This window comes from Hemitrygon akajei, chromosome 4 (assembly GCF_048418815.1).
Source record: "Hemitrygon akajei chromosome 4, sHemAka1.3, whole genome shotgun sequence".
Lineage (NCBI taxonomy): Eukaryota > Metazoa > Chordata > Chondrichthyes > Myliobatiformes > Dasyatidae > Hemitrygon > Hemitrygon akajei.
Window position 1 is genome coordinate 44,578,342 of NC_133127.1, and position 19,394 is coordinate 44,597,735.

General features: G+C 39.4%; 1 protein-coding gene across 3 annotated transcripts in view; it reads right to left on the reverse strand.

Annotated features, from left to right (window-relative positions):
- ccser1 (coiled-coil serine-rich protein 1) overlaps positions 1–19,394 on the reverse strand; it is a 1,375,213-nt gene that overhangs the window by 1,172,812 nt on the left and 183,007 nt on the right. The gene's annotated exons all lie outside the window — the stretch shown is intronic.

Sequence of the window (19,394 nt, forward strand, 5' to 3'; positions counted from 1 at the left end):
AGACTTCAGAGGAAGGCTTTGCTTAACGTAGTCCTGAAGGCTTTGAAAGTGAAGCAGTAAGCAGTAAAAGCTATTAGTTTAGTGAATAAGGGATTCAGACAAGTAGTCTGTGCACAATGCTAATGAATAGTAATCATTCCGATGATTCCATTGTGCCGGCTCGTGCTGTAGTGGTATCAGCACTGGACTTAGAAGCAAACGGTCCCAAGTTCAAATCCAGGCAGCTCCTTACATGCTTTTCATTCGTGCTGGGTTGTGTTGAGCTTGCAACTCGGCCTTATAAAAAACTGTCTAATGCTATGGAAATGGCAAAAAGGCCACACGGCATGATGATAATTCCACTGTTGGAATCTGTTAGCCGAGAAGTTCACAAGCAAGAGATTCCACCTCTGATCATCTGGTCAGCAGGTGCATACAAAGTAATCAGATGCATACAAGAGGGTAGTTCCAGGGACCAGAGATCTGGGTTCAATCCAGCATGGAGTTTGCACATTCTCCCTCTGACTTGGGGGTTTCTCCTAGCTGCCGTGGTTTCCACCCATATCCCAAATAGAGGTGGCTCAGTGAGTTAGTCTGTAAATTACCCCTAAGATGTGTGTGTGAGTCCAGTTCTAGTCGTAAAATCTGGAGGAAGTTATTGGGAACAGGATGGAATACGATAAAATAGGATTAGTATAAAAGGCCATAGTGTATTTTGTGCTCTGAATGATCCCACGCTGTATTACTCAATGAGAAAGCACTAACTATAGTTGAAGTCAGAAGTTTACATACACTTAGGTTGAAGTCATTAAAACTCATTGTTTAACCACTCCACAGATTTCATATTAGCAAACTATAGTTTTGGCAAGACGTTGAGGACATCTACTTTGTGCATGACACGAGTAATTTTCCAACAATTGTTTACAGACAGATTATTTCACTTTTAATTGACTATATCACAATTCCAGTGGTTTAGAAATCTACAAACAAAATCAAAAGAAATCAGCCAAGACCTCAGAAAAAAAAACTGTGGACCTCCACGAGTCTGGTTCATCCTTGGGAGCAATATCCAAATGGCTGAAGGTACCACGTTCATCTGTACGAACAAAAGTACACAAGTAGACGCATTCCGTCTCCGAGAGATGAACGTACTTTGGCGTGAAAAGTGCAAATCAATCCCAGAACAACAGCAAAGGACCTTGTGAAGATGCTGGAGGAAACAGGTAGACAAATATCTATATCCACAGTAAAATGAGTCCTATATTGACATAACATGAAAGGCTGCTCAGCAAGGAAGACGCCATTGCTCCAAAACCGCCATAAAATAAGACGGACTACAGTTTGCAAGTGCACATGGGGACAAAGATCTTACCTTTTGTAGAAATGTCCTCTGGTCTGATGAAACAAACATTGAACTGTTTGGCCATAATGACCATCATTTTGTTTGGAGGAAAAAGGGTGAGCTTGCAAGCCGAGGAACACCATCCCAACTGTGAAGCATGGGGGTGGCAGCATCATGTTGTGGGGGTGCTTTGCTGCAGGAGGGACTGGTGCACTTCACAAAATAGATGGCATCATGAGGAAGGGAAATTGGATGATCACGTGGATGTACTGAAGCAACATCTCAAGACATCAGCCAGGAAGTTAAAGCTCGCTCGCAAATGGGTCTTGCAAATGGACAATGATACCCAGGCATACCTCCAAGGTTGTGGCAAAATTGCTTAAGGACCACAAAGTCAAGGTATTAGAGTGACCATCACAAAGCCCTGACTTGAATCCAATAGAAAATTTGTGGGCAGAACTGAAAAAGCGTGTGGAAGCAAGGAGGCCTACAAACCTGACTCAGTTACACCAGTTCTGTCTGGAGGAATGGAACAAAATTCCAGCAACTTATTGCGAGAAGCTTGTGGAAGGCTACCCAAAATGTTTGATCCAAGTTAAACAACTTAAAGGCAATGCTACCAAATACTAACAAAATGTATGTAAACTTCTAACCCACTGGGAATGTGATGAAAGAAACAACAGCTGAAATAAATTATTCCCTCTACTATTCTGACATTTAACATTCTTAAAATAGTGATCCTAACTGACCTAAGACAGGGAATGTTTTCTAGGATTAAATGTCAGGAATTGAGAAAAACTGAGTTTAAATGTATTTGGCTAAGGTGTATGTAAACTTCTGACTTCAAACGTATATCTGATTACAAATGATTCATAACACCCTGTCCTTCCATCTGATCCCTCAAGCATCCCTCAAACACAAGGAAAACTGAATGATAAGGAAAGAAAATGGCAAAGAATAAGAAATTCAAAGATCACTTTTATTTTAAATCCTGCAAAAAGTCTCTAGAAACAATTAAAAGCTAGAGGCAATAATTACAGCAAAAAGGTTGAGAACCAGTTATTAATGATCCATTATTAATAACTGATCATTTTTATATCAATTATCAATTGAAGACTACAAAGATTTCAAATAACTAGATTCTATCTTTGTGATAAGGTTACTTGATGCTTCGTTGATGTTGAAAGAGGAGCCTGCTGATATTTCAGCAACAAATAATATCCATATTTACCATCAACTTTGCCTAAGTTTCAGTACCACTCACTCATTAACAGTGACAACTTCCATCTGCACAACACAACTAAAGAAACAAAATATACCTTGGCAGTCCCCAAATATTGAAGCCATTCCTCACATGGCAGCGAGTGGGAACAAAATATCCTTTTCTGGTTGGCTGCCAGTGATTTGTGGTATTCCACAGGGACCACTTTTCTTTATGCTGTATATAAATAATTTAGATGATGGAATAGACGGTTTTGTTGCCAAACATGCAGATGATATGAAAATTGGTGGAGGGGCAGGCAGTGTTGAGGAAACAGGTAGAATGCAGGACTTAGACACATTAGGAGAATGGGCAAGAAAGTAGCAAATGAAAAACAATGTTGGAAAATGTATGGTCATGCACTTTGGTAGCAGAAAATAAATGTGCGGACTATTTTCTAAACAGGGAAAAAATCCAGAAATCTGAGATGCAGAGGAACTTGGGAGTCCTTGTGCAGAACACCCTGAAGGTTAACTTTCAAGTTGAGTTGGTAGTGAAGAAGGCAAATGCAATGTTAGCATTCATTTTAAGAGGTCTAGAATACAAGAGCAGGGATGTGATGCTGAGGCTTTATAAGGCACTGGTGAGGCCTCACCTTGAGTATTGTGAAGAGATTTGGGCCCCTCATCTTAGAAAAGATGTGCTGGCATTGGAGAGGGTCCAGAGGAGGTTCACAAGGATGATTCCAGGAATGAAAGGGTTATCATACGAGGAACATTTGACGGCTCTGGGTCTGTACTTGCTGGAATTCAAAAGGATGGGTGGGGGGGGGGGGGTTCTCATTGAATCCTTTTGAATTTTAAAGGCCTAGACAGAGTAGATGTGGAAAGGATGTTTCCCATGGCGGGAGAGTCTAGGAAAAGAGGGTACAGCCTCAGGACAGAGGGGCGCCCTTTCAAAACAGAGATGGGGAGAAATTTTGTTAGCCAAAGGGTGGTGAATTTGTGGAATTTGTTGCCACATGCAGTTGTAGAGGCCAGGTGTTTTTAAGGCAGAGATTGATAGGTTCTTGATTGGACATGGTAAGATTATGGGAAGAAGGCCAGGAACTGGGTTTGAGGAGGAGATTAGATAAAAGGATCAGCCATGATTGAATGGCGGAGCAGATTCGATGGGCCAGATGGCCTAATTCTGCTCCTATGTCTTATGGTCTTATGGAAATGTCATCTCAGATGACCCAAAGTCTGATCACTAACATGGAATATTTAATTCAGATGTACAGAAGGCCAGGGTGAAAAGAAAGGCATTAGTATCATAGGCAACACGAGAGAATCTGCAGATGATAGAAATAAATAAAAACACAAAATGCTGTCTGGCCTGCTGAATTCTGCCAGCATTTTGTGTTTGCATTAATATCATGTATATTACAAGATCGGAAGTGATTACAGGGATAGGAAGACAAAAGATCTTCCAAAGGGACACAAAAAATACATGGATGGAAGTTTAAATATTGGTGCAGAGCTTAACCAAAATCAATGCAATTCCCTATGCAATTATGATCAATTAGGTACATGCTGTAGCATAGCAGGAAGGGCCTTGGATGACCTCAAACCAGAGTTATTGGATCTTCACAATGTTAATTGAAAGTATAGATAATTAAAACAGTGTAGTTGTGTACCTGCACTTCCCAATACTTCAGGAATGCAGTCAACATAATCAAGGCTCCCTCCTATCCCAGTCATTCTTTCTGCTTTTCCCTCTTCCATTGGGAAGTATGAAAGCTTGAGAACACACACAGCAGGGTCAAGGACAGCTTCTGTCCCACTGCCATAAAACTGTATAGACCTTTTATAAGCTAAGAGGAACTCTTGGCCTCTCAATCTACTTCATTATGGCCCTTGCACTTTATTTCCCTACCTGCTTAGCACTTTGTAAATGCAACACTATATTCTGCACCTGGTAATTATTTATTTTTGTATTACTTTAATGTACTTATGACTGGAGTGATCTGCTTGGATAGTCTGCAAAACAAAGCTTTTCATTTTATCTCAGTACATGTGACACTAATAAACCGATTACGACTCACTCAGCCCCATTGATCCATGTTGCCTTTTTCTACCGGAGCCCATCTCATCATAGCAAGGTATCCTTCCACCTTTTGAATGAGGTTAAAAACAACTATGTTATTCTCCTCACCTTCTTTATATAGCCTTTAATTACACTTAGTGATCAAAATTTCCTCTGAATTCTCTGCTGAATTTACCTACAAGCTTTTACATTGAGGTCTTAAGTGTCTCCCTCCATTCATCAACTTATATCATAATTATATAGATACCTTTTGGGTTGCCCAGTGCACTCATAAAGACCGATATTCTGCCAGTTCTAACTTCTGTTTAAGTGTAATTTCTTGAAAACCTTTTTACATGCTTCCCCATTTCCTCTTTATCATGCTGAAACCAGATGCTTCTCAAGTGATCCAAATACAATCTAAGCCCATGCACAAAATTAACAAACCCTCTTTGGTTTTATGCTCTTTTTGTTTGAGACGTGAGCTCGTGTCTGTCTGGCAATTTTTTTTCATACCACGTTAAAATGCAGGAAAAGTGACTCAATTGAGGAAATGCACAGGCACACGCTCTGCCTCGTTTAAATTTGCATCAGATGTGCAGTTAAGCTCTAACAACTGCATCACTTGGATGCACAACGGGAATCCTGAAGGTGCCAAAAGGAGCGATGAAATCTAATCAAATTTTACTGCTGACAGGAGCTCGAAACAGGAGAGCCCGTCATGCCACGGTCCTAGAGGGACAATAGGAAATCTCTTGCTTGAGTGAAACCATATCTGAAACTCATCAATGTTGAGATGCTCTACTTATTCTACATGCCTGGCTCCTAGTTTTACCATCAACACGTCTCTGAATTTGTTCTGGAATAGTGCCAGCTGCAGATGCATGTTTAAATCTCATTTCATGTTTCTGCACACAAGCCAAGCAAGAAATACTTCCTTCTTTGTTGACAGTAATGAGTTAGATCCTGAAATGTTGACAGATCCTTGGTCTCAAAATAATTTTATTACAGAATTTATTCAATGTAAAAAGAAATGTTGTACAGAAATTCCCTTCTGTCTGAAAGGACAGCAGACAACAATCATAATAAAATGTACAAGGAGATGGCAATATTCCCTTTTGACACAGAAGGAGAGCAATTCAGCAATACTAAATCAATGCTGGTTCACAGATAACTCACATTCCCAAATAATTTCCCATATTGTCAGTAAATTTACAGATAACATTAAAATGTGTAATATTGTAGGCAGTGAATCAACTCATCAAAAACTATAGGGGATCTTGATCACTTAGTTGAATGGATGGAGGACTGGTAAATGAAACTCTGTTCTGATAAGCACTAAACATTGTATTCTGGGAAGTTCAAGTCAGCATAGGGCTTATTCAGAAATGGTAAGGCCCTGTGGAGCATTGTGGAATAGGGAGACCGACCCAGTTCACTGAAAGTAGCATCACAGGTAGACAGGGTGGGATTTGACATGCTGGCTTTCATTAGATGAGGCACTGAGTCCAGGAACTGAGACAGTTGTACAGAGCAGATGTACAACACATTGGTGAGACTGCATTTGAAGTATTGTGCGCAGTTTTTGGAAAAACGTCATTAAACTGGAAAGAGTGCAAAGAGGATATATGAGAATGTTCCCATGACTTGAGAGTCCAAATTACAGGCAGACATTGGGCAGGTAAAGACTTTATTCATTGCAATGTAAGGGTCTGAGGTGATCTTATGGAGATATTTTAAATCATGAGGGTTACAGATGAGAATCCACATGGTATTTTCCCCTTTCACCTTAAACCCATCCTCTCTATATTTTCTGGATTCTTTTCTTGCATCAGAAACAGACCATTTGACCAACTATGCTTACCAAACTAATTAAACTAGTAATTAAGTCTCCAACTAAACCAATCCCTTCTACCTACACAATGTCCATATCCCTCCATTTCCTGCACATTCATGTGTCTATCTAACAGCCTTTTAAACGTCTCTATCATATTTGCTGCTACTAACATCCTGACAGTATATTCCATGCACCCATCACATGTAAAAACATGCCTTGCACATCTCCTCTGAATTTAGCCCCTCTTGCCTTAATGTTTGCCCGCTATTATTAGATATAGAACAGTACAGCACAGCAACAGGTCCTTCAGCCCATGATGTTGTCCCTAATTAATTAAACAAATGACACCCAATTATACTAAATCCCTCTGCCTGCCTGTCTATATCACTACATTCTATGCACATTCACATCCTATCCAAGAACCTCTGTTGTATCTACCTCTACCACCATCCCTGGCAGTGCACTTCAGGCACTCTGTGTTAAAAAAAGGCTCACACATCCCCTTTGAGCTTTTTTCCCCCTCGCAACTTAAAGACATGCCCTAAATCAGGTTTTAAATCAGTACTGGGAAAATACTGAAGCAGGAAATTGAAGCAAGAAAAACAAGTCATTGAATAATTTATACTTGAAAAGCTATCAGACCAGTGGTGGTCAAAATGCTTTTCTGTACTGTTCCACACTTAAAGGAATTCAAGAAACACTTGAGGAAAGGCCAACAGTTCGATGGTGCTGTTTCCTTGTGCTCACATAAATCCAGCAGTGGTCAGTGTGTGCAGGAAAGAAATGTGCTCAGAATAAATTAATGACAATGAAATACCATTAAAAACAAGGAAATTCTTAAGAGGCTATTTATCAGGATGGCTGCCCAGTGTTAGACTTTATAATGATGGCTATTAAGTGTCACTTGAACTCCTCACATGTTCATGAACAGGCAACAAGTCACATTAATGAACATACTTGTAGACTTATGAAGTTAATTTTCATTCACAATTCTCGGCATTTTTTAAAAACTGGTGATGTGCCTACTTACTCAAAGCCTGCATTATAAATCAGCCACTTTAACAATGAACTGATAAATAGCAATCTGAGTATGTAAAGTTTTCTTATCCAAAAATTGATTGAAACATCAAGCTGAACTGTGGGTCAGACAGAAGCATGTTTACTCCTGAATCACTTGAAGTTGGGTTCAGAACATCAAGCACAAAATTAGTATAGAAGGGCGTTACACTGTTCAGGGTGTTCTCTTTCTGAGGAGGTTGTAGACTAAACCATTGTATGCTCTACTAAATAAATGTAAAGCCATGGCACAATTTTAATGAGAAAAAAGGGGAACTATCCCTTGTGTCCTGGCCAATTCTTTATTTACTATAATAAAGGCATTCTCTGAAGCTATATTGCCTTTTTCTAGAAGCTGGTTGCGCACAATCACTTGACTTGTTTCCAAAATCATAGCAATAATTTTTTTTAAATTCAGAAATCCTGGATTCAATTAGCTTTATATAAACTTAATATTGTTCTGAATATCACAAGTAATTTATATTAATTATTTAAGAGAGAAATTTCCATATAAATAATAATCCGCAAATTTGCTCACATCACATCATTCTTTGAGCAATGAATGATCCCAAGTCCAAGCATAAGTTTGTCAACCAACTCCATTCTCTGCTTATGTCCTTGAAGCACACTCTTCGCAAAATCCTTCTCTTTGGAGAAAGATCAAAACACAATGACTCAATCTGTATGCTCACTAAACTAAATTAATTGGCCATCTCTTGGCCTATACAAGGACAGTCAGATTATTTGTCAGTTTCCTCATTTGTACAACTCTCTCCCTCCTTTAGTCCTTTACAATTTCAGTGTTTCTGGCACATGCTCCTTTTACGCCTGCTTAAGCTTTCACTCATTTATAGCCTCTTGTCCTGTGACAGTTCTTTATGTCTGCACTAAGCCAGTGTACAAGCAAACTGTCTCTCCTTGTACCACCTTCAGCCCGAGGAATACAAAACGCACACACGAGAGCTGTAGTACTCTGCCATTATTTTTTTTATCATAGCAATCGTACAACTTTGGAGCACTGATCTGAAGAAGTAAATGTTCTAATTGTTTCAATCTCCCCTCCTTCCTACCAACAGTATTAAAATATGACTCTGTAACATTCCTTGTTGGGGATTTATTGCTAATCTATAAGAAAGTTCATCAAACATTTATTATTTTTTTATCCCAAGAGAAAATTTGAGAAGGCAGTGGAGTGAGGTGATCTTACAACATTTAAGATGAGCACTTAAAATTCTAAAGCAAAGAATTGTAAACCAAGTGCTGATCATCATGGGTTAAAGGATCTGTCACTGTGTTTTTATGCCCTCTGACTACAGAAGTGTGAAAACAAATGTATTCAAGTAAAATTATTTTGGCAAGAGTGTATATAGGATTCTCTCTGACTGCAATACATAGAAAGCAATCAACTCAATAATCCCTGTTGATAGGGAATTCTTCTGTAATAAGTATCTGAAGTTTGTATTTCTATGTTCAGTAGAATTATCATTTGAGTCAACTCCCAATCAAACACAAATTACAAAAAAGTGGGTTTTGGTGCTCAGGAAAAAGACCAATGCAATGACTTATTTTTAGTTCAAAGAGAAACAAGTTAAAGATAGTGACTGCTTTAAATAAGGAACACAGATATCATTTTTTCCACTAGCAGATAGTACTAGTACTAGGACACATACATTTAAGATTCTGGGGAAGAGTTTCAATGAAAATGAGAGTAAGATCTCAGTCTAAATTTGTGGTGGTGAGCTTGTATAATGGTAGTCTTCATGCTGAAATCACTCTCAATATGGTTGAGTAGTGAGCTCCAGAATTTGATTCAGTGACAAAAAAGGAACTGCAATGTGCACTCAGTGGCACTTTATTAAGTTCACTGGTAACTTGCTCGTAAATGCAATATTTAATCAGCCAGTCATGTGGCAGCATCTCAATGCATAAAAGCATGCAGACTTGACAAGAGTTTCAGCTGGTGTTCAGACCAAACACTGGAATGGGGAAGATATGTGATCTAAGTGACTTTGACTGTGCAATGATCTTTGGTGCCAGATGGGGTGGTTTGAATATCTCAGAAACTGATTTTCTGGGATTTTCATGCACAGCATTCTTGAGAGTTTCACATGAATGATGTGAAAAACAACAAGCATCCAGTGAGTAGCAGTTCTGCGGGTGAAAACTCCTTGTTAATGAGAGGCCATAGGAGAATGACCAGACTGGTTCAAGCTGAGAGGAAGGTGACAGTAACTCAAATAACCATGTGTTACAGCAGTGGTGTGAGGAAGAGCATCTCTGATTGCACTACATGGTGAACCTTGAATTGGATGGGCTACAGCAGCAGAAGGCAATGAACACACACTCAGTGGCCACTTTATTTGGCACTCCCCATCCCTAATAAAGTTTCCACTAAGTATATATTCAAGTCAGTGTGATCTAGGACTTGGATGAAAGATGATATTGCCCTTTTGCACTTGCTGCTCTTATCCCTCCAGATGATAGTGCAACTGGTTTCATAGGCTGAAGAAGACTTGGTAAGTTACTGTAAGGTATCTTATAGATGGTACATTCTGCACCAACTCATCAGTGATAGATGAGACTGAATACTATTTCAGGAACTTAGAGATATCTAGAAACAACATCAACTTAAAGGAACTCCAAGTTATGTTCAAATAACGAGTATCAATGCAGTCCATAAACAAAATGTACTGCCATTGTAGCGACCTCCTGTTTCTGAAGTTGATTGATTCTATAACACTAGAATACTACAGCACAGTACAGGCCCTTCAGCCCTCGATGTTGTGCCAACCCATATATTCCTTAATAAAAGTACTAAACCCACACTACCCTGTAACCCTCTATTTTTCTTTCATCCATGTGCCTGTCCAAGAGGCTCTTAAGTACCCCTAATGTTTTAGCCTCCATCACCATCCCTGGCAAGTCATTCCAGGCACCCACAACCTTCTGTGTAAAAAACCTACCCCTGATGTCTCCACTAAACTTCCCTCCCTTAACTTTGTACATATGCCCTCTGGTGTTTGCTATTCATGCCCTGGGAAACAGGCACGGGTTATCCACTCTATCTATGTCTCTCATAATCTTGTAGACCTCTATCAAGTCCCCTCTCATCCTTCTACGCTCTAAAGAGAAAAATCCCAGCTCTGCTAACCTTGCCTCATAAGACTTGTTTTCCAATCCAGGCAACATCCTGGTAAATGTTGGTTCCTTTCCAGTTCAGGTGCAGCCTGTCCATTTTGTACAGGGTAGACCTTCCCCAGAAGAGATCCCAATGATCCAGAAATCTGAACCCCTGCCCCAACTCTTCAGCCACGCATTCATCTGCCATAACTTCCTGTTCCTACCCTCTCTGTCTCGTGGCACAGGCAGCAATCCCGAGATTACCACCCTTGAGGTCCTGCTTTTTAACTTCTTTCCCAACTCCCTATATTCCTTCTTCAGGACCTCATCCCTACTCCTACCTATGTCATTGGTTCCCACGTGGACCACGACATCTGGCTGCTCACCCTCAGTCCTGAGAATACCAAGAATTCGATCCAAGATATCGCGGACTCTGGCACCAGGGAGGCAACAGACCATCCAGGATTCTTGATCTCTCAATTCAATTCACGCAATTTGACACTTAACTTAGCTAGACTCTCAGAAGCTTCTGGTCTCATGCAGAAGGATATGCTTTAACTGATTGTTTTGAGTCAAAAGGCAGGTTCCTGTTCAGGTGGAGTGGTCAGTGACTGCCATCTCCAGAATCTGATCACATCAAAGCCATCAGGCATCCAGCAGACATTCTAAGTTCCATCATTAATGCAAACATTCAAGACTTTACAGCTGCCATCCAAAGCATAGGCATAAATATCTGAGTAATATATTATGTAAAACAGATCCTTATTTAATGTTTTAAAATCTAGAAATGTGCAGTAGAATGCAGTCGTCACTGATTAGCTTAAAGCATGACTACTTGTAGCAAACAAAGTTGATATTTGGAAATAAAAGATCACATAATCTCATTGCTTGTACATAGTGTAAAGTTTACTTTGATTTGACCCTTTGGTCTCCGTATTGGTTACTGAATTTTGCTGAATGCAGGCAAATATTTAGCAAAAATGATATCAGAACATAGCTGCTTAGCTTTTCCACACGAGCAGAAGACAAAGTCTTTACCGAATGAACTATATGCGACATCTGGTTGAACTGATTTTTGCCAGATCACCACCAAGTTAAAGTTAACTTCAAAGATTTCCCAGCAATATTCTGATAACCTACAAAGATCGCTAAATATCATGTGGATGAAACAAAGACTTTGTCAGGCATCACAAGGAGACATAAAAGATTCCATAGACTGTCTCAACAGAAGGATATTTTCTTGAACAGAAATTAGCTGTCATCTCATTCTACATCTTCATTATTTGTGATCAGTTAGGACAATTAATGCTTTTGATTTGTGGACTTTGAAAAGATGTCTGAAGAATTACATTACTGATATATTGGTAAAATGAACAAAAATATTATTACAAGTACAATAAATCTAGCACAATTAAGATGAAATTGGCAATACTGATACAACACTTAGTAAGTGACTGCAAAATGCAGTGAATATTTGGTTTCCCTAACTAGAGTGAGGTACATCTGGACAACCTAAAGGGGTTAATGTTAGGGTTATTACGCTTTTTGGTATGTATTAATGGCCTGAAGTTTGGTATACATAACTAACAGGGTGATATCTGAAAGTTTGCAACTGGAGTAAATGTAATGGCCTGTTAGTGGTTAAGAGAGAGTAATTAAGAAGCTATTTTCATTGGCAGAAGGGTTGGTAACTGGAAAACAGATTTAATCCAATTGGCAAGGCAGGCAAAATGTCATGTGTAACAACTTGCCAATTACAAAATATATCCTGAAGGGGTAAGGGAGGCACAGTCAACAGTAACTTTCGAAGATGAGTTAGACAACTATCTATGGATGCAATAGAGTAGAAACAGAGAAGAGACACCAATTTAATAGATCTGCCATAGATCAGAGATAGACCTTGCGGCCTAACTGTATCCTTCATATATGTGACTTTGAACTTAATTTTGAACAGGCAGTCTTGCATACAGGAGTTTTGAAATCTGCCAAGGCAATTCGATACATTCACTGTAAAACATAAGTATATTGACAGCGACTTCAACCACAAATATCTGAGGACTTGTATACAGGAGGAATGCCGTAATCGTAAACTTCTGGGGCTTTTATTTTGATCAGTACTGCAATCCTGTAATGGGATTAATTTCACACTCCCCATTTACTTCTGCATCCTATTAACCTAATGTGATCCCAAGCTTTGGGAAAGGCCATGAATAATTCTTAAATATTTTAATTACAAGAAAAAAAATTACATTACAAGCATGGACAGCATTATTGTAATGCTAAATACTTGTGGACCCACATCATCTTCCCTTTCATCCACCACATTAGTGTGCTGATCTTTTGATATCAGGCACTTCATAACCAGCAGGCATAATTTTCCTCTCAGTTCTGTGTTAATAAAAATAAGTGGTTTATTACTAATCATTTTGCTTTTTGAAAGATCAACACTTGCATTGACATGAAACCTTTTCCTTCTTTATGATTGCTTTTAAAAGGTAGCCATGATTGCAATACAGAAAAATGGTAGGACGTTTATGCATAGCAAGCTCCCATAAATGGCCATGCAATTATGAGCAGGTAAGTCCAAGAAATTCAATCCCATTTGGTAATGCCCACAGACTGAATCATGGAGATAGATATTGATATGGTGACTCTACTATGTGGCATGCTTAAGACAACTGATTCAGAATTACTCTGTTAACTGTTTATCTCAAATCATTACAGTAGCACAAGTTGTTTATGTAACAATGGATGTTTGTCCCTTTAAGAACCTTGGGATGTGAACGACTGCTCTCTTGTGTTTTTGATGCCAATGTTTCAATGTAGAACTGGCCTGCCCATTCCTTAAGTAAACATTCTGTCACTGCAAGTTTGCTTTTAGATATCTGTGGTGGGCTGAAAGACTTGTCTCTGTGCTGTATGATTCCATGACTCTATAGCCTAACGTGAATCACAATCAAATTTCCATTACTTTACCTCTAATTTTTACTAATCCTATTATTACATCGCCTCCTCACTTATGATCAACACAGGTGCATCTCAAGAATGCGTGCTTAGCCCAACGTTCTACTCTCTACACTCATGGCTGTGAAGGCCAGCTACAATTCATAAGCCATCTATAAATTCACCAATGATACTGTTGCTGGCAGAATCTCAGATGGCAATGAGAAGGTGTACAGGAGGGAGATAGATCGGCTTGTCGAGTAGCGTCGTAACACCAGCCTTGCACTGAATGTCAGCATGACCAGGGGACTGGTTGTAGACTTCAGAAAGGGGAAGTCGAGAGAATACACACCAGTCTCAGTGAGGTATCTGCAGTGGAAAGGGTAAGCAGCTTCCAAGTTCTAAGGAGTCAACATCCCAGAAGATCTGTCCTGGGTCTAACACATTGGTACAATCACAAAGAAGAAACACCAGTGGCTACACTTCATTAGGAGTCTGAGGAAGTTTGGTATGTCACCAAAGACCAGTGCATTTCTATAGAAGTACACTGGAGAGCATTCTGAGTGGACCAACCAACTCCATCAAGTACACAAGCCTCCCCACCATTGAGGATATCTTCAAAAGATAGTACCTCAAGAAGGCAGCATCCAACATTAGGTCCCTCACCATTCAGGTGACCTCATTAATACCATAAGGTAGGAGGGATAGGATTCTTAAGCTCCATGTAATATGTTTTAGTAACAGCTTCTCCCCCTCTGCCATCAGATTTTGAATGGTCCATGAACACTACCTCAGTGTTCCTCTTTTGCACTATTTAGCTTTTATTCTAACTTATAGTAAATCTTTTTTAACATCTTACACTTTACTGCTGCCACAAAACAATAAATTTCATAAAACTGTGACTTAAACCTGATTCTGATTTATCACCTTCAATATACTGCATACTGTAAATGCAATTCTGCTTCTTTTCCTTTTTTGGGCCAGGAATAGCCACAAAAACACCCGTGACTTAACGTCTTTCAAGCCCTCAGATTCACAAATGGCAATTGATCTCGTATAAGAAACTGCAGCACTCTGAGTGATTTGAATGATGACTAAATAGCACCATAGAAGTCAGAATCAGATTCATTATCACTGACTTATAAGTTCACGTTCAAGTGTAATTACATAAGAAAGAGGAGCAGGAGTAGGCCACCTGGTTCGTCGAGCCAGCTCTGCCATTCAGTAACTTCATAGCTGATCCGGCCATAGACTCATCTCATTTTTCCCATAACCCTTAATTCACCTATTATGCAAAAATCTATCCAAACTTGTCTTTACTGAGGTAGCCTCCACTGTTTCATTGGGCAGAGAATTCCACAGATTCACCACCCTCTGGGAAAAGCAGTTCCTCCTCATCTCCATCTTAAATCTACTCCCCCAAATCTTGAGGCTATGTCCCTTAGTTCTAGTCTCACCTATCAGTGGAAATAACTTTCCTGCCTCTATCTTATCTACCCCTTTCATAATTTTTTATAAAATCTCCTCTCACCCTTCTGAATTCCAGCAAGTACAGTCCTAGGCAACTCAATCTCACCTCATAGTCTAACCCCTCATTTCTGGATTCAACCTGGTGAACCTTCTCTGCATCGCCTCCAAAGCCAGTATATCCTTCCTCAACTAAGGAGGCCAAAACTGCACGCAGTACTCCAGGTGCGGCCTCACTACTACCCTCCCAGCTCTTAAATTTAATCCCTCTAGTAATGAAGGCCAACATCCCATTTGCCTTCTTAATGATGTGCAGCACCTGCAAATCAACTTTTTGTGATTCACGCATAAGCACTCCCAAGTGTCTCTGCACAGCAGCATGCTGCAACTTTTTACCATTTAAATAATAATCTTCTCTTCTATTTTTCCTTCCAAACTGGATGACTTTGCATTTACCAACCTTGTATTCCATCTACCAGACACTTGCCCACTCACTTAACCTATCCACATCTCTCTGCAGACTCTTCATGTCTTCTGCACAATTTGCTTTTCCACTCAATTTAGTATCATCAGCAAACTTACATGCATTACACTCTGTCCCCGCTTCCAGATCGTTAATGTATATAATGAACATTACATGTGTTGTGGGCCCAGCAACGACCCCTGCAGCATATTGCTCACCACTGATTGCCAACCGGAGTAACACCCATGTATTCCAACTCTCTTTCTATTGGTTAACCAATGCTCTATCTATGCTAATATATCACCCTCAACTCTATGCATCCTCCTCTTCCATTTAATCTTATCTACCATTCAACTATACACGAATATAGCCAAATGAAACAACAATCCTCTGGGGCCAAGGTACATAAAATCTTACCAAGAGAGCAGAGCACATAGCAAAATAGCACATATGGTTATGATTTCAGAAAAACATACTTTTCACAAAGAAAACAAATAATATAGCCCAAGTCCGAGTGGCATGGCTGGCATGGTGTGATAAGGCAAGTTATCCTGGTCGTGCTTGTCCATCCACTGCGCACACTGCCTTGATGTCTCCTTTCCTGGGCAGCTGCAAAAGGCAACCCTGCGGCCTCGGCCTAGTCCTCACCACAACTAAGGCAATGCAGCTCCCCCGCCCACGATGTGAAATCTGTTATTTTGTAACAACAATACAGTGCAAAGACATAAAATTACTATAAATTACTACAATAAGTAAATAGTGCAAAAAAAATAACAAGGTAGCGTTCATGGACCATTCAGAAATTTGACAACAGAGAAGAAGGTGGCATTTCTGAATCATTGAGTGTGTGGGTCTTCTGGCTCCTATATCCGTTGTCCTCGATTGTGACGAAGTTCACTGAGTCAACACATGAACTAAGATTAGAGATTAGTTTTATCTGTCACATGTACATAACGACACAAGGTGAAAAGCGTCACTTGTGTCACCAATACAGTCAATGTGATGCTGCTTCAAGTTCTCTTCTTGTCCCTGTGCATACATGTCATTGTGTATTTTACAATAAACTTGATTTTGATTTTCAGGACTGGATGTGAAAGAGATTTGAAAGACACTGCATGAATTCAAGTACTTTTCCCTTTTGTCTTTTTTCTACAAACACATTGGAAATTTCCATGCCTCTCAGAGGGTACACACCCCTGGAATCAATTTACTATGCTTATTTTAGCATCACAAGTTTGAAGGTTTCTGGTAAGTTTTAACAATTGAAGACAATAAGCACAGAATACAGCATGCTGGGACTACAAATGACTCGACATCAAGAGAAGATCCTTCACGCGATATCAATTTTGACATTGAATCCCACTGTGTAAATAAAGCAATAGCACAAGTATCAAAGAGCAATGAGAGAGCCTCAAATAAATCCATTTGGACGGCAATAATAATTATGAACAGGTGGTAGAGTGCAATCAAAGCTGCCCTTCCTAATAATTTCATCAATGACCTTTTGGACTTTCAATCCATCTCGCTTCTGTGCTTCAGGGAAGAAAAATACTGATGAAAATAAAACAAAAAGCTCATGTATCAGAAATTTAAAGTAAAACCAGAAAACGTTAGAAACACTTGGTTGTAAGGCAGCATCTGTGGAGAGAGGAAAACAGAGTCAATGCTTCAGATCGAAGATTCCTTCTCAGAAATGAGGGAGAGAAATAGAAAAAAGTTGTTCTATTAAGGTGCAGAGAAAATGAGGAGAAGGATTAAGGATTAAATTAAAGAGTCAGGAGTGAACCACAATCTTGCACTGGGTCTTGTTACAGTGCAGGAAGAATACCACCACCTGGGCATTCTGTAGTTTTGTGTGTAAGAATGTCCTTTCCTACTTAGACAACACACAGACCTCTATTTCTCTCACAAATCTGCTCTACCAAAACTACACTCCAATTATGCACTTCCCCTCTAAAATCCTTTCTCAGAAAACAATTTCCACTGAGAAATAGTTACCCATTTTTCTTTAAAATATATATTATAAACAGCTTGCATTGAATAGTTTAGTGCAGTCATGGAGACCAATTCAAGAGAGATCGACTCCTTAAATGTACACAGCAGAAATTGGACGAAACCTGCCAATGATTTCTGAAGCCATCATGTGCACTGGCAGACAGCAACACCAATTACAACAGCACTGTCTGCTTTTGAATGGAGATAATTAATTACATTCACTCAACCTTCTGTCTCAGATCCTCGACAGCTGTTGTAGAGACTGTTGCATGCTCAATCAAAATGCAGCTACCCTTAAAATTGTTTAGTCATATTCAGCCGCATATTATTAATGGCTTTTCTTGAGAATAACTTAGAATATATTGAAAACACTGAAGCTTCTGAAAGCAGATTGAAAAAGCCATACAAGCACTTCCTGTTGAATTTGCAATGGCTGTATTTATTATTTAGGAGACATTTGGACAGGTAAATGAATAGGAAAGGTTTAAAGGAATGTGAGCTAAACATGGGCTGAAGGAGCAAGATCAGTTGGATAACTCGATCAGCTTGGATGAATTGGGCAGAAGGATCAGTTTCCATGCTCTGCAGCTCCATGACTATAAGTGCCATTAACTTGGAGATCGAACAACAGCAGACTAGCAAGTTTGAGTCCTTCTTTGCCAACAATTTCCCAAATGTGCTCTAACATTGTATTTTTCCAAGGAGTTTCCCGTTGCAGAATCTTAACCCACACATGCAGTATTTAGCTTTTGAAATAAAAACCCCAGGACAATCTGGACTAGACAAAAAGGATTCTGATAAATTCCCCTAAGATATTGGCAACAAATTGAATATTACAGTTTTGTTTTCATTTATACCACACTGTCTCTTCCTGTTGTGCAAGGAGGTCACTGCTATTAATGTTCCTGCCATCACTGGACAGAAAACCAGCCAGTCAGAAGTATTAAATAATGGGTGTTCTGCACTCAGTCAGCAAGTGCCTTTCTTCTAAAGGAAGGAAATGAGTTTGCATCACAATATCTATACACCTTTTTTCTCTATGTATCACAATCTATTAGAGGTTTGTAAGCAATATGCTAATTGAAAAAAGATTTGTTGCTTTCCTGGCTTGTATGAAGAATAAACTCTTCTCGGGCTTCCAGCTGGGTACAGGTATCGAATACAACAGACATTTCAATGACAAATTCTGCTATCTTCATCAGGGATGATTCCTGGGTATGTCTAGTCTGGTGGTATTTATAACCCCATAATCCCTCTCTCCTGATTGGTTAGTTCTCATCCAATCAGGTTTCTGCTCTCCCACCTTGTTTACAGTTGAATTCCATATCTTACACAGAGTGAGCCCTTCACCTTTGTTAAAATTCGAATCGATGCTTGTACTCGGCTGGAAGCCCAAGAAGAGTTTGTTCATAATATGGTTTATTATTGTCACATGCACTGAAGTACAGTGAAAACTTTGTTTTACATAGTATCTATACAGATCACTTCAAGATAATGATATGTTGATGTAGTACAAGGACAAAACTTAACAAAATGCAGAATATAGTGTTCCAGTTACTGAGAAAGTGCACTGCAGGTAGACAATAAGGTGCAAGGGCTGTGACAAAGTGGATGTAAGATACACTGAGTTATTACATATAATTGCTTTAACTGATTGTGCAGTGGATAACCTAACAGTTGCACTGAACATCCTGTTATATTTAAAAGTTGAATTGAAAACTGCAACATCTAAGTCATCCTGAAACACCAATGTTAGTTGAACACACGTTGTCAAACATGCACTATACAAAGTATCCCTCACAGTTTATAAAATAATGCATCAAATTCCCAAGACACATGCCTGGTGTGATTTTAGCTTCTTTCCCATGTTCATGCAGCCTGCCATGTCCAGATAAGGATGATGAATTGATGCTGAAGTATTATT